Source organism: Sphaeramia orbicularis, chromosome 11 (genome assembly GCF_902148855.1).
Source record: "Sphaeramia orbicularis chromosome 11, fSphaOr1.1, whole genome shotgun sequence".
Taxonomy (NCBI): domain Eukaryota; kingdom Metazoa; phylum Chordata; class Actinopteri; order Kurtiformes; family Apogonidae; genus Sphaeramia; species Sphaeramia orbicularis.
The window spans coordinates 8,056,606-8,070,008 of record NC_043967.1 but is presented as its reverse complement, the minus strand read 5'-3'; positions in this window follow the sequence as shown (position 1 = coordinate 8,070,008).

Below are 13,403 nucleotides of genomic sequence, written 5' to 3'. Positions count from 1 at the left end.
AATGTTTTTGTCCAGTTATGTCTTTTTATGTTTTCCATGACATTGTCCAGTTCGGCTGAAATTTGTCCTAATGTTGGGAAGGCATGCAATAATAATAATAATGTAAAATAAAAAATAATTGATGAAGACCCAAATAAGTGCATTAAAACTAAAGTAAAAGGCTTGTTTTGATATTTCTGACCGTACCGTAGTGGTGCAAAATGAGCAGGGAGTATTTACATGGATGCATTTTTTAAGTGGTTTTTTTTTTTTTTTTTTTTAATCTTTTTCATTGGGTCATTTCAGACGTTGAAAAATATGTTTTAGGCAAACTGAAACCTTTAGCATGATAATTACATGAAACATCAGAGACGAGTGGGCGGAGAACATGGTAGTGAATCTTTCTAAAATTAGATTCATTAAACATTATCATGTTCTCATCTTATGCGTTCTTAATAACTGGGAAGGTGTTATTTTCACATTGGCAGTAGCATCTGTAGGCAGTACCTGGTGAGGACACCTCTCCAGGGACCACCCCCACCACACGTGTGTCAAGCATAGGAAGGCAAAATAGAAGGGTTTAATTTTATGAAGATATCACTGTGCAACCTCAAAATGACATAGTCATGACATTGCGAGACACAGTTGTCCACTGTCTTCCTCTTTCTCTACTTTAGCTCCTCACTCCTTTATCTCTGTCACTTCCTCCCCTTCAAGCCGTTGTAGAGAAGAGAAGAGTGTCAAGCTGGTCTGACACTCCCTTGACACGCTGAGTATGGCTGCTTATCTGGCTTGTGAAATTGGCCACAATGCTCCAGTGATGTGGTCAGACGAGCTGGCTACACAAAAGACAGCCAGAGACAGAGACAGAGAGAAGAGGAAGCCCTATTTCCTGGGAAGAATATTGATCTGATCATCTCTTCCTCCTTTCTTCAGACAGAACTTAGAGGAAGAGGTTGAATGACAAAGACAGGGGAGAGGATAGTGGCTAAAACAGAGTGGAGAAGACAGAAAGAAAGAGACAGATAAGGGGGTGGCAGCACCATGGCACAATTTATTCTTCCAGGCTGCCAGTTTAGTAGTATACAGTGACGCACGGGGAACGGATTAATAATATATCCACACAGTCTCTCAAGTGATGCAGCTCCAAGCACTCCATTATAACCACAAGTGCACAAGCTGCAGTAAAGCACTTTAGTCAGCAAGCCCTTGCTCTATCTGTCCATCTGAAATACACACCCCTCATGCTGAAGTTCATTGCTATCAATCTCAAGCTATTAGGCCAGAGGAGGAAAAAAAAGCCACAGCTGATAAAACCCTCACTGAAGTACATCTTAATTGATGCTTCCATGTCCATCTTTCATATCCCTGCGGTGCAACACTGACGTGATCTACAAGCTCATCAGAAGGAAATTAACCAACCTAGCATGGCCATGTTTTGTCCGGCGAGACCGACCAAATAAGTATCAAGAGCCATGTGATGGATCATATTACAGCGCACAACCTACTTTCTTGTTTGTTCTGGGACATTGATCATAAGCATCTACAAGCAGAGTTTATGTAGAAATGTGCCATGTTTCCTTTGTAGTTGTACATGCATGTAAACATGTGGTATGATTGCAGTCTATTTTTCAGAAGAGGAAGTGACAAGTAGGTTGAACTAGTTTTTAGAGGTGAGATAAAAGACCGTGTTGGGGAGGGTTTTTACTAGTTACATATAATGGCATAACATATTTAAATGACAAAATCCTGTGTATCTGCAATAATCACTGAGAAAATATATAATTACACTGGTTGCAGATTTGCCTTTATGTTGCTTTCATAGATTCAGCATTTCAACAATGGGTATAGAAGCAAAAATATAGGGACAGAGGTGTAGCTCTCCTCCTACATACTGATGTTGCCACTGAACAAAAAAAAATCTCCTTTACTGGAAAATCTTGTAGCAATGGAATGATTCATTGATGTTCATTGAAGCTCTTTGGTTTCCTTCGTTTAGTTCTCGGGTTTGTAAATCTCACAGTGAATAAAATTTGGCTTAAACAGAGGACTGTCAGACACATATGATACCAAATATTATATCAGTCTTTTCACAGTGAGGGAGAGAAGACTTCATTTAGAAACTTTAGAAACTGTATGTTTGATCTTTTTTACAATGTCTTTCCATTGGAAATGAAGGAGAAATTTAATGTAAATCCAAAATCAATCAATCAATCAATAACACTGGTCTACAAGGAAAATGCTTCCAGAATAAAGGTAAGGAAATTTTACCACGAGTGCCACTGTTAAAGAAAAATCAAGTAAAAAATGCTGGTTGGCTGAACTTTCCAAGATACAGCCTTGGGTCAAAATGTGAAATTCAAGAATTAACGAGAGAATGGGTTTGACTCAAAAGGAATATTTTTCTCAGAGCTACAAGATCTACTTCAAAACACTGTCTGCACATTAGAATACATTCACTTTACAGGTTCTATTTAGTGGAAGATTTATAAAACTATTATATAAATGTACATAAACCAATATATATGTGTAATAACACTTAATCATATACCTCGAAAACATGAGCAAACCGACACTTTTGTCATTTATTTTCCAATTAATCTTATTAAAATACGTAACATTTAGCACATTTAATCTCTGAAGCAAATTATTTCTAAAAAATTGTAGACCAGTGTAATACCATATTTTTGATGATCATCATGAACATAAAAATTAACTGTTGGTGTGAATGCATTCACTATACAGAAATGTCTTGTTTTAGTTGTTTTCCATACATTTGTGTTCAGGAATGCTCTTGGGATTTTGCCTAGTTTATTAGAAAAGTAATCCAAAAGTAATTACACAAAGTTTTTCATGCATACGCCCCTTTTCCACCGTAGGAATTTTTATCATTCACCTGGGACTTTGAAAAACCCCAGGAAAAAACGTTCCCTCAACCCCAAACTTTGCCTGGAAGAAGTACCTACTGGGGTGTTGGACTTTTCAGATTCATCAGAATTGTTGAGGGGGGTGGCTGTGTGCCGACGGATGCTGACTGGTGTAACACACTTGCAACATTTCACTCTTACTTTCATCCACAATGTTTAAGCCAATGTGTGGCTGCAAACTTTTTTATTTCATGATTTTCTCTACAAGCTTCACTTTGTGTTTTAAGTCAGAAAAGAAGAGAAGCTACAAGAAGTGGACAAACAACAAGGCCTGGGCTCTTTTGTGTATTTGCGAAGGAAGAAATTCAGCTGCACTCAAAACATTACAGCCTTATATGAACTGATTTTCCAAAACTTTGAGATGCATTTCCTGGACATAAAAGTTCCTGGAAATGTTAGTGGCAAAGAGGTTTTGTAACTTGTACATTTCAAAATTAACTAACCCAATACTGATAAAAGATGTCTGATAATACCATTACCCTGCCTCTCTGAAGTAATGGTATGTGTAAACCTGAAAATGTACATTTGTACAATGTTAGACATGAGTACCACACATCCTGACATGATTGTAAGGAGATTAGCTGTTTGGCAAAACACCCTTCAAAGATGTCCCAGGCCAGGACAATCAGAGCCTACAGCTTTGAAAGCTTTCATGATTGGACTAGTCCTTGCTGTGCCATCAGCCAGGGCCCACTGCAGCACTGCCTGAAAACCTGTCCCCCTGCTGCCATTGGTATGCATGCTGCTAACCTGTAAACAATTCATGAGGGCCCTTTCCATATTTCATGGGGCGGAAATGGATGTTTCATGTCAGGAGCAAGAGGAAGAGTGGAGAAGGGTAGAGACAAAGCAATGAGATTGAGAGAGCGAGAGGCTGGTGACAAGACATGAAGCAAAGAAACAAGAGGACTGAATGCAGGTGAAGTCAAATAGGAAGGAGGAGGGGGATATGTTAGAGACATTGGGAGAAAGAAAAAAGTAATTGTGGAAGCTGTACAATCTGTGCCATGGAATACCTCATAGCTCATCTCAGATCTTTCTACAATTAACTGGCCTCATTCATATATTGGCCTATCCTTGACAATATGCAGAGGTATGGACCCAATGACACTAGAGAGAAAGAGGGAAAAATAAAGTAGGAAACAAAGAACAAGGGGCATAGAAGGAAGAAAGAGACGATGAAATAAAGAGACGGCAAAGGAGAGAGACAGAGTCGCACAATCACTTGGCTCAGCTAATGAATGTTGGGCGGCGGGCGGCGGCTCCTCCACAGGGAGCTGCCCTCATAACCGACAGGGCCTGGCTGGGTGTAGTAATTGAAAGTAATGATAATTAATATCATTGGCATAATCACCATTTGTTATTACAGGGAGGATGTTTATGGCGATGTCTGAAAGGGAGAAATAAGGCACAGTTTGTTCAAAAGAAGGGAAATTTCATTAACCTTTTAGCTATGATAATCACGTTCAACATTTGGGAGAGAAAAAAAAAATGATAAGTGTTTTGCAGTCGTGACTGTGCTTATTATTAATACAGATTAAAAAATAACATGATTTGATATGCCAGCGCTTTTCCCCTCTATTGAACTGAGAATTGATGTTAAATCTGGATAAATGAGGTTTGATGTCATAGATAACAAGTTGGGATTAACGCAGCCAAGACTTCTTGCATCAGAGGAATATGCATTTTCAGATATAGGCAGCCTCAGCAACATAGAGCAGAGCCTTTGAGAGGTACATTATCGTAGTCAAATGTGGGAGATAAGCAGTGGGCTAGGAGCAGGAACAAAGTAGGTTCTCAATTTATTGTGGCCTCTGCATGGCCATGTATCAGCCCTACTAATGTCGAATGAGCATTCAAAAAGAGAATGTCAAACTTGGTGCGGAATAAGCGAATGCATATCATAAATATATTTCCATTTGTTCGAGTCAGACATATATATTACCACAGGAAACTATGAGAAAGATTAGTATTATTATGAATTAAGTGAAATGCAATATTTGTACTTTTGCTCATGGAAACAATCAGACCACAGTAATATGTACTATATTTTTCACCACATTCAACAACCATCACAGTGTGAAAAGAGAGCTACTGCGAAGGGAATGATTTCCCACGGTGAAGATGGCACACAGGAATGACAAGCTTGAAACCAGCATTAAAAAAAAAATTCTCCCTCACATACTCCTTTTTTTTTTTTTTTTTTTTTTAAAACTATGGTTATTCAGTTAGTTCAAGTACAATTATGTGCCTTTCAGTTGCAAATCAGACCAGAGCCGTGAATTCCGAATAGAAAATCAAGCAAGGTCGCTTCCAAAAACACAAGCCTCACATTAAGCCAGCTCCAGCCTATTAGGGACGGGACATATGTAGCTAAATTACATCGTGCACCCAGGGGATATGCAAATTTGCAGGACCTCCCGCGTGACTTACCTTCTTTTTTTTTTTTTTATCATGCAAACAATGGTCTGATAAGCCTGGTATGAAAAAGCAGAAGGATATATAGTGGATCCAGTGTGTGAAAAGAAATAATTCTATTTTGTGAGCAGGTTATCAAACACTTTTTTTTACAAGTAACAATTTAACTTTGGTAAAAGTTTAATGTATTTTCAGCTGGATTATATCAAAGTGGTCATTCTGAAAGGAACAGAGAAGCCTTCAACTTCTGTCTAGTTTATTTCTTTGGCCAATAATGAACACACGAAGCCAAGGTTTTTCATAAAATAGCATGTTAGATTGTGTGTTCTACCTGAAAATGGTAATGGGAAAAATGGTTAAATAAATAAATAAGTAAATAAATAAATAAATAAATAAATAAAGCATGTTGGTAGTGTTATTTACACCAAACTAGTAGCAACTCACCAGACTTGAGGGCATGAGACCAAGTCAAAACCAAGGCCAAAGAGAGGTGAGACTGAGACAGGACTAAGACCATGACCAGACCTGATAGACAAAAGGGGATTCATGGAAAACAACCTACACTGCAGATTATGGTATGATTATGATATGGAGAGTCGTGTGCCTTATAATGTGCTCCATGGGATGTAACATCAGAGAAAATAAAAAGGTCTATCAAAAGACACGAAAGACATTTTTTTTTTTTGTTTTGTTTCAATTGGTTCACCATTCACACATATAATGTCTGTCAATTTTAGAGGTGTTTTTATGAGCCAAGAAAGTTACAGTTTGATGTAGATAGAAGAACCTAAAGAATCATTTAGTTTCATGTTAAATTTCTCAGACATGAAAAAGTTTTAAAGGAGGTGAAAATCACTCATGTGGTCATGAATAAGGTGCAGAGACCTCCACAGAGATGTTCAGTGATTCCCAACAAATGATGGAGAAACAAAGTTACGTCATTATTTCCATATTTCTAGTTGTGTAGTGTTTCTATTTACATATTTTCACCATTTACATATTTACAGCAAATTGCAACTGCCTCGGCTTGTAAACCTATCTTTTAAATGAACAAATAAGATATTTTTGGATTCCCTTTGATACAATTAAAAAGGCATCAAAAAATAACTTGTCTCTTACCATTGACTCTGATACATTTTTCTGAAATAAAATCTCACAGACAAAACCGGCAGGGACAGGACTTCATCTCTATGAAGTTCTCAGTCTGTAGCCAAATCGAAAGTTGGCAAATGTTTTACTCTGAAAAGGATCTCTCCCTCTCTCTCTCTTCTGTTTTTTTTTTTTGTTTTTTTTTTAATCTGTGATGATGTTAAGAAATTCATCAGACAATGCACAGGCAGTTTAATCATTTTCAAATTGGCCAATGTGATAATAAAATCCTGTGCAAGACTCAGACAAGGACAAACAAAAATACCCTTCAGAACAGGACAAGTCTGATACATTGAAAAACTTGACTTGAGACCAACGCTGAACTTACCTACATTGCTGTGATCCGTGTGAAACAACTAACTGGGTAGTTAGTATGCTGCATAATAAAGAAGTAACACTGAATTGAGTTCTAATACTATATCCATGAATGCACCACCCAAATTGTACAACTACTTACACCAGATACTGCTCTGAATGCTTAGAGCTAATGTTAGGTCACATGAGCTAGTTAATCATCCAGTGTGAACTAAATAAAAAGAAATTATCTCACTATACACAGCCTGGTCCTACTGGATTTAACTAGTAAATAGTTCAGATCCTTCTAAATTAGACAATTCCAGGATTCATCAGGCTGAGATGAAAGGAGAAAGACATACCATTTTCAGACACGGATGCAAAGCCATTTGAGAATCTTTGGGATGTGATGGAAAAAACTGCAGCACTCCAACCCTCGCATCATCATTTCAAGACTATAAAAAAATGAATGCAACTAAGGATGGAAATAAATGCTGTCAAATTCATTGTGACATTTCATATACATTGCATGACATAAATGATTCCAGTAATAGTGTGTTTATGCAGTTTTTGCACAGTTCCAATGTTAGATTCTGAACCAAAGATGATTTAAGATTTATAATGGCACACAACAAAGAATGAAAAAGCACCATTCTAGGTGGCATCTCCAACCCAATGCCCTAACACAGTGGTTGTCAACCGAGGGGGTGCGAGCACATGGGGGGTGACATCGTTGTGCAAGTGCGTTAGTGACTACTCTTGTACATCACAACAGTATAAATCACTCGGCTCATACTCTCCCCCCGCTCACGGACTGAGGTCCGTGGGGGTGTATATATTGTCTGGCACATTGCACCCCCCCCACCACCACCACCCACCAAATGTGTTTTCGGGGGGCAGCAGAGGAGAGCTCACTTTCAGTTTCTCACAGCTTTATCTACAGAGCTATATAAGTGGTAATATAATTAGGGGGGGCATGTCATCTGGCACATTGTTGTTATTTGCAAATTTGTATTATTGTGAGTGTATCTTTTAAGACGAAGACACACCAACCTGACAGCAGATCGTCACCAGAAAAGGCAGCCCGACTAATCAGTCAGCTCTCAGCTCCCCGACATGGTCAAAAAAGTGTGAAGAACACACCAAATCGACTACCAATGTGAACGTACGTTCTGTGCTTGCACGAGACATAAAACCAGAAATGATGGAACATCTCTCTAGACCAAAACAGAGATTGCTGTCGTCAGTCATTGTTGTCAGTGGAGAGTTTTGAGTAGTCAAGAAGGGTTGTTGTCGTACTCGTTGAACAAATGGCTAGTAATAAGAAGATACTGGCTTTGTCAGCTCTCTGGCTTCTTCTTGTGGAAGAAGAAATATGCTGCAGGTGAAAACTGAGGAGAAATTGCGCCATGCTAAAAATGCTAACAGTGTTCACTTCATGGGACGAATATAGTCTATAGGCAACACTGACTGGCGCACATTCAGATACAATACAAGTAGTTAATGGCCTATTATAGGGGGCAATAGTAGTGTGGAGTACCTTGGCATAGTTGCAGTGGCGGCTGCTTGTCTTTCAGACAGGGGAAGCTCATTGTCGGCTTACATTAAAAAAAAAAATTGTCAAGTTATTTAAACATAAATTCCATTCCTTTTTAAGAAAATGGTCAGTGACCTTATTGTACCAAGTAGGCGTCTTTTCCAGGGACTGGACCAGTGTCCTCTCAATGTCCAGCAGAGCTAGGCTGCTTAGACTGCCTTGGCCCATTGTGTTGTGAGTGTAAGACTTCAGCCTTTTTAAACAAGAGATGCTCCTTTCACTCCAACCGACAGTTTGATTGATTTAACTATCTGCAAAATGATATTAAACTCGAACAAGAAATGATTAAATTATGGAACTGAAACAAGAAAACGCTGAAATTATGTTAAATTGAAACAAGGAAGTACAATAAGTGTGTTTTATTTACAGTGCAAGAAATGAACGAGTAATTTCGTAGTGGTTTCTCTCTTGATTTCACAGCAGAATACACAACGGTATTAAACTGAACTGTGTCAGTGAAGGAGTAGATCTCAAACTAGCTGTCAATCAAATGGGATTCAGCCTTTCGACTGATCCTCCAATCAGCACGTGGGATTCTGGCGTCCAGCCCGGCCGAGCTCCGCCCACAGCTCCATTCACCCCAAGAGACGCCCGGCGTCCGGGGGCGGGACAACATCGTGGCATTTATCCAATCACTGTCCAGTTTTGAGGCAATGAATAAAAACTGTTCCACTCAGTTCCATTGAAACCCATCGACACCCAGCGTCTATGGACAAATGCACTGAACAGAGATAGTATGAGAAAACAGCGCAACAGGAATGTATGAGAAGTGAACAACATCGAGTCTGTTGATTTGTGATAAAGCTGATTCTGAATGAACTTGTCTGTGAGATGAACGTGTTCTAACACATTTGTAGTCAATGAAATGTCAACACAACCGTACATATTTAACCATTTAATTTTTGTAATTTTAGGGGAAGCCGGGCTTCCCTTGCAGTCTATGAGAAATCGCCACTGCATAGCTGTATTCACACATAAACTGCTTGTTCACTGATTCACTAGTCAAGAACTATCCCTCCACCAATCAGATTGGTCCAACTGAACGATGGGTAGTGGCTAAATGCACATGTTGAATCGGCCGAAAAGACTGGCGATGGCATTAACGATGGCCGATTGTACAGAACATGCCAAGCAGACTCATGTCGCCAAACCTCGCCAGACTGCCTGACGATGTCCGACCGCCGAAAATTGGGTTGGTGTGTCTTCGCCTTTAAACTGACTGTAGCATGTGCTGTTTGGAGAAGCAATAGTAATTGCTCTGTTTGTTCCTGAAAAATTAATAAAAGTCATAGTTATTATAATTATCATCCCATCTTGAAGTGTTGCTTTCAGAAGGCATTTGTTGCTGCTTTTAATGGGGCTGCTGGTGCAAGGGCTTCTTGAATAATTACACATTGATGTGTATTGATTTGCCATAATTGCAGGGATAAAGGGAAAACCCACAAGTAGCTGCTCTGCCTCAGCTGTTTTTTTCCATGTTTCTTTTCTTCCTCTGTACTACTTCTCTTTCACGGCCCGTATTTTCAACATCTCTATCCCACTCCAAAGCCTCTCTGTATGTCTTTCATTCTTACTCATATCTCTTGCTCCCTCACACCCTCTCTCCCTCTCGGACCACCCAGACAGCCACTCCTGGGTGCTCCAGCTGTTCCCCTGCTGTGGCTTGAATTTGTGTTACTTTGTTTCCACACGGCTAAAGCTGAGGCTGCCCCCACTGCAAACCATCTAACTCCACTTCTTTCTCCGTCTTGCTCCTGTTCTCCCCTGTGTTCTTCTTTTCCTCCCTCTCAGCTCTCGCCTCTCAAACAACCGGCGAGGGATGGCTTTTGTGTCTGGTGCAGGTGTCTTGGGTGGGTGAAAAGGGCCACTGAGCCTGTGGTTGCATACTGTTGGGGATAGGGGGGAGGCAGGGGTGGGGGAGGTTATTCAGCCTGAGATCCCCCACCTGTGGCAGGTCTTGACCCACATGAGTCAGCCAGTCACTCCTGGGTTAAAGAACTTTTGTAGTTGAATGCTATTACTCTCCGTGTGGCTAGATACACACAAGGGACCTGGCAACGCTACAACCCTGCTTGTTCCTCATGAGTGATTCAAGCTTAGCTGCTCATCCACACCACACTCCAGTTCAGACTGAGGTGAAAAAGGGGAACAAAACTACTGAATGATGTCAAAATGAAAGATTTAAAGCGGAGTGGATGAGTAAATACAGATGGAAGAAATGTTGTTTAAGAATTAGGACCACATGGTGATGCTCTTAAATTTCAAAACATTGTGTATGTGAAACAAAACAGAAGCATGAATTAGTCTAAGAAAATAGGGCACTTCTTTGGTCACATTTCACATCTATTATTTAATATTTGTGGTTTATTTAACAGGGACAGACAGAGTGTACATAGATAAACTGAAAACCACAAATGTCAGAGCAATTATAGTCAATGCACATCCCGAAAAGTTTTTTAATGGGGACTAATAAGGTAAATATTTAGATAAGAAGACAACAGTCTAAATGAGGGAAGAATACAACAAAATTAGGTAAACTGAGAGCACAAAAAGATACACATTTACAGACATTGCATATAAAAACTTGTCATGAGTACAAGTTTGTTGCTGGATTAACTGAAATTACAAGACAACATCTAAGAAAATACTGCACTGATCATTCCTGTACTCATGAGGCCCTTTTCCACCAAAAGCCCAGGAACTTTATTGCCAGGAACTTATTTGGGGTAAAAGAGTTCCTGGTAATTGCGTTTCCATCGCACACCAAAGTTCAGGGTAATTTATTCAAATCAGGTTGATGATGTATGAGGGAGCAGTAAAAGAAACTGCAGTACAGTTCATGTACATTCACAAACTACGCTCTAGCACAACAAAATGACACAGTACTTAAGTGGACAGTTTGGGTTTAACGTTTTACTGGTTGTTGAATCACTTAATCCATCTGGAATACATTTTAAATGAAGTTAACCATCATTACATATCCTTAATTTCTATTTAAAAATGGTAGAACATGTATTTTCAACTTCTCATTCCTTAAACTAAATCACATCTAACTTGAAGTGTGATGGATGGTTCTGTTTCATTTCTATTGTTTTACAGATATAGTCCAGGTTTAACCCTAAAGTCATACAGATTTACTCAAATGCCTGCATTTAACTCGACTGCATATTACTTATAAAAGTACTTATACTCTACTTATATTTTGATGCCTTGTAAATGAACAGACAGTATTAGGTTAGATTTTTTTTATTTTTTATTTAGAATTGAAACAAAGCAAAAGGTGCCAAAAAAAAAACCAAAAAAAAAAAAAAACAAGGTGCCTTGAAGGGAAAAAACATCTGTGAAATGTTCGGGCTTCTGGACCAGTGTCTGGACCAGCTGGTCCAGGACAGCCAGTCTGGAACTCCATGGTCCCGCTCCCTTTTTCTCTTTCCTACATGAAAAGTAAGAAAAATGCAAAAATGAATAACAGAACAGATGATGACAGATTCCTACTACTATGATGTGACATGTGAAATCTCTTACCTGGACTGTTGTAAACAGCAGTAGACAATGGACAAGGGCACAAACAAGCCCAGGTTCGGATTAAGAGGCGAGACAGTCTGGTCCATTTCAGGTGGAAATCACAACACATAAAGAATAAATCAGTGTTCTGCTTACGGCGACAACACGAATACATCCAGTTCTCTGATTTAGGTTTAGCGTCAGACTATTGACCAGTTAGCATTAACTGGACTTTTGACTCAACAGCTGATGTGTTGCTGAGTACTACATGGAACCAACTAAACTGTGAATATTTCTGTGATATACATACCATTGCTTTGTTCAACAGTCGGATCCACTGCGACCATTGTGGTCCTTTGGTTTCTTTTAAGCCTGCATACGTTTCTTCGGCTTTTCTCATATTTCTTTAGGCTTGTGCCTTGCATGTATTTGGCTCCCACAGTTTTTACTTGAACCTCGCTCGTTTCATGTCAGTGATTCGAAGTCTGTCTGAATTTCCTCCTCCGCAAAAACGCTCAAAAGAGCCTGGACCTCGTCATCCATCCACTTGTCATAGCTTCTCTTTTGGTCCATTTTCCGAATTATGAAAATACAAAGCTTGTGGAAATTGAATTAAATTGCGCGGGTGAACAGAATGCGGAAACGCTGCGAGTCCAGTCCACCACTCAGCGTTCTGCAGCACACAGCCCCGCCCCTTTGAGTTCCTGGTAATCTGGAAAGTACTACCTCCCTACCAGGAACTTCTTCGGGGTAAATTTGTGGCCAGGGGAAAGTCATTTACCCGGGTAATTTTCGGTGCAACGCACAGGGAACTTTGAAAGTTCAGGGTAATGCACAAAGTTCCTGCAAAAGTTCCTGCGGTGGAAAAGGGCCAGTAGTTGTCAATCCCAGCCCATTCCCACACAATGTCACTCTCAAGTTGTCAGGTAGTAATGCTTGATCATCATCCTTTGGTGCATGTATGAGGCACAATTTTCCAATGCACGGGGTGATCTAATAGAAGTCAAACACAATGGTAGGCATTAAAGAAAAACGGTTAGGGTTACAGTTAGGGTTGTGGTTAGAGAAAAAGGTTCTAGGGAAGAGCTAAAATTAGATATACTCAGAGAGAAGATGTCCTCATGAGCATTATCACAGCATGACAGAGGACACTAACCCTGGTTTCCTTTTGTCCGCAGTCTTCGGAGTCCAAAGGGTCATTACGTATTGGTAGAATGTAAAAAAAATTAGGTGTAAGAATGAGCCCTGCAAATGCATGTTTAGAGGTGGAGAATCCCACCTCCAAAAAGTAAAAGCCCTGCCATGTTGGTTCTACCTGTTCACTTAACACAGGTGATTCCACTAATTATCCCATCTACCTGGATGAGGAGTTGTGCTCATCAAAATGGGTTGGTTCAGTGAATGGTTGGAACAAATACATGGCAGGACTTTTTCTTTATGGAGCTGAGATTCTTCATCTCTGTGCATGTTTCAGTGTCTGCAACTGTAAATGCAGATGAGATGATGCTGATCATGCCCCTGTCCTGTCAGTGCCA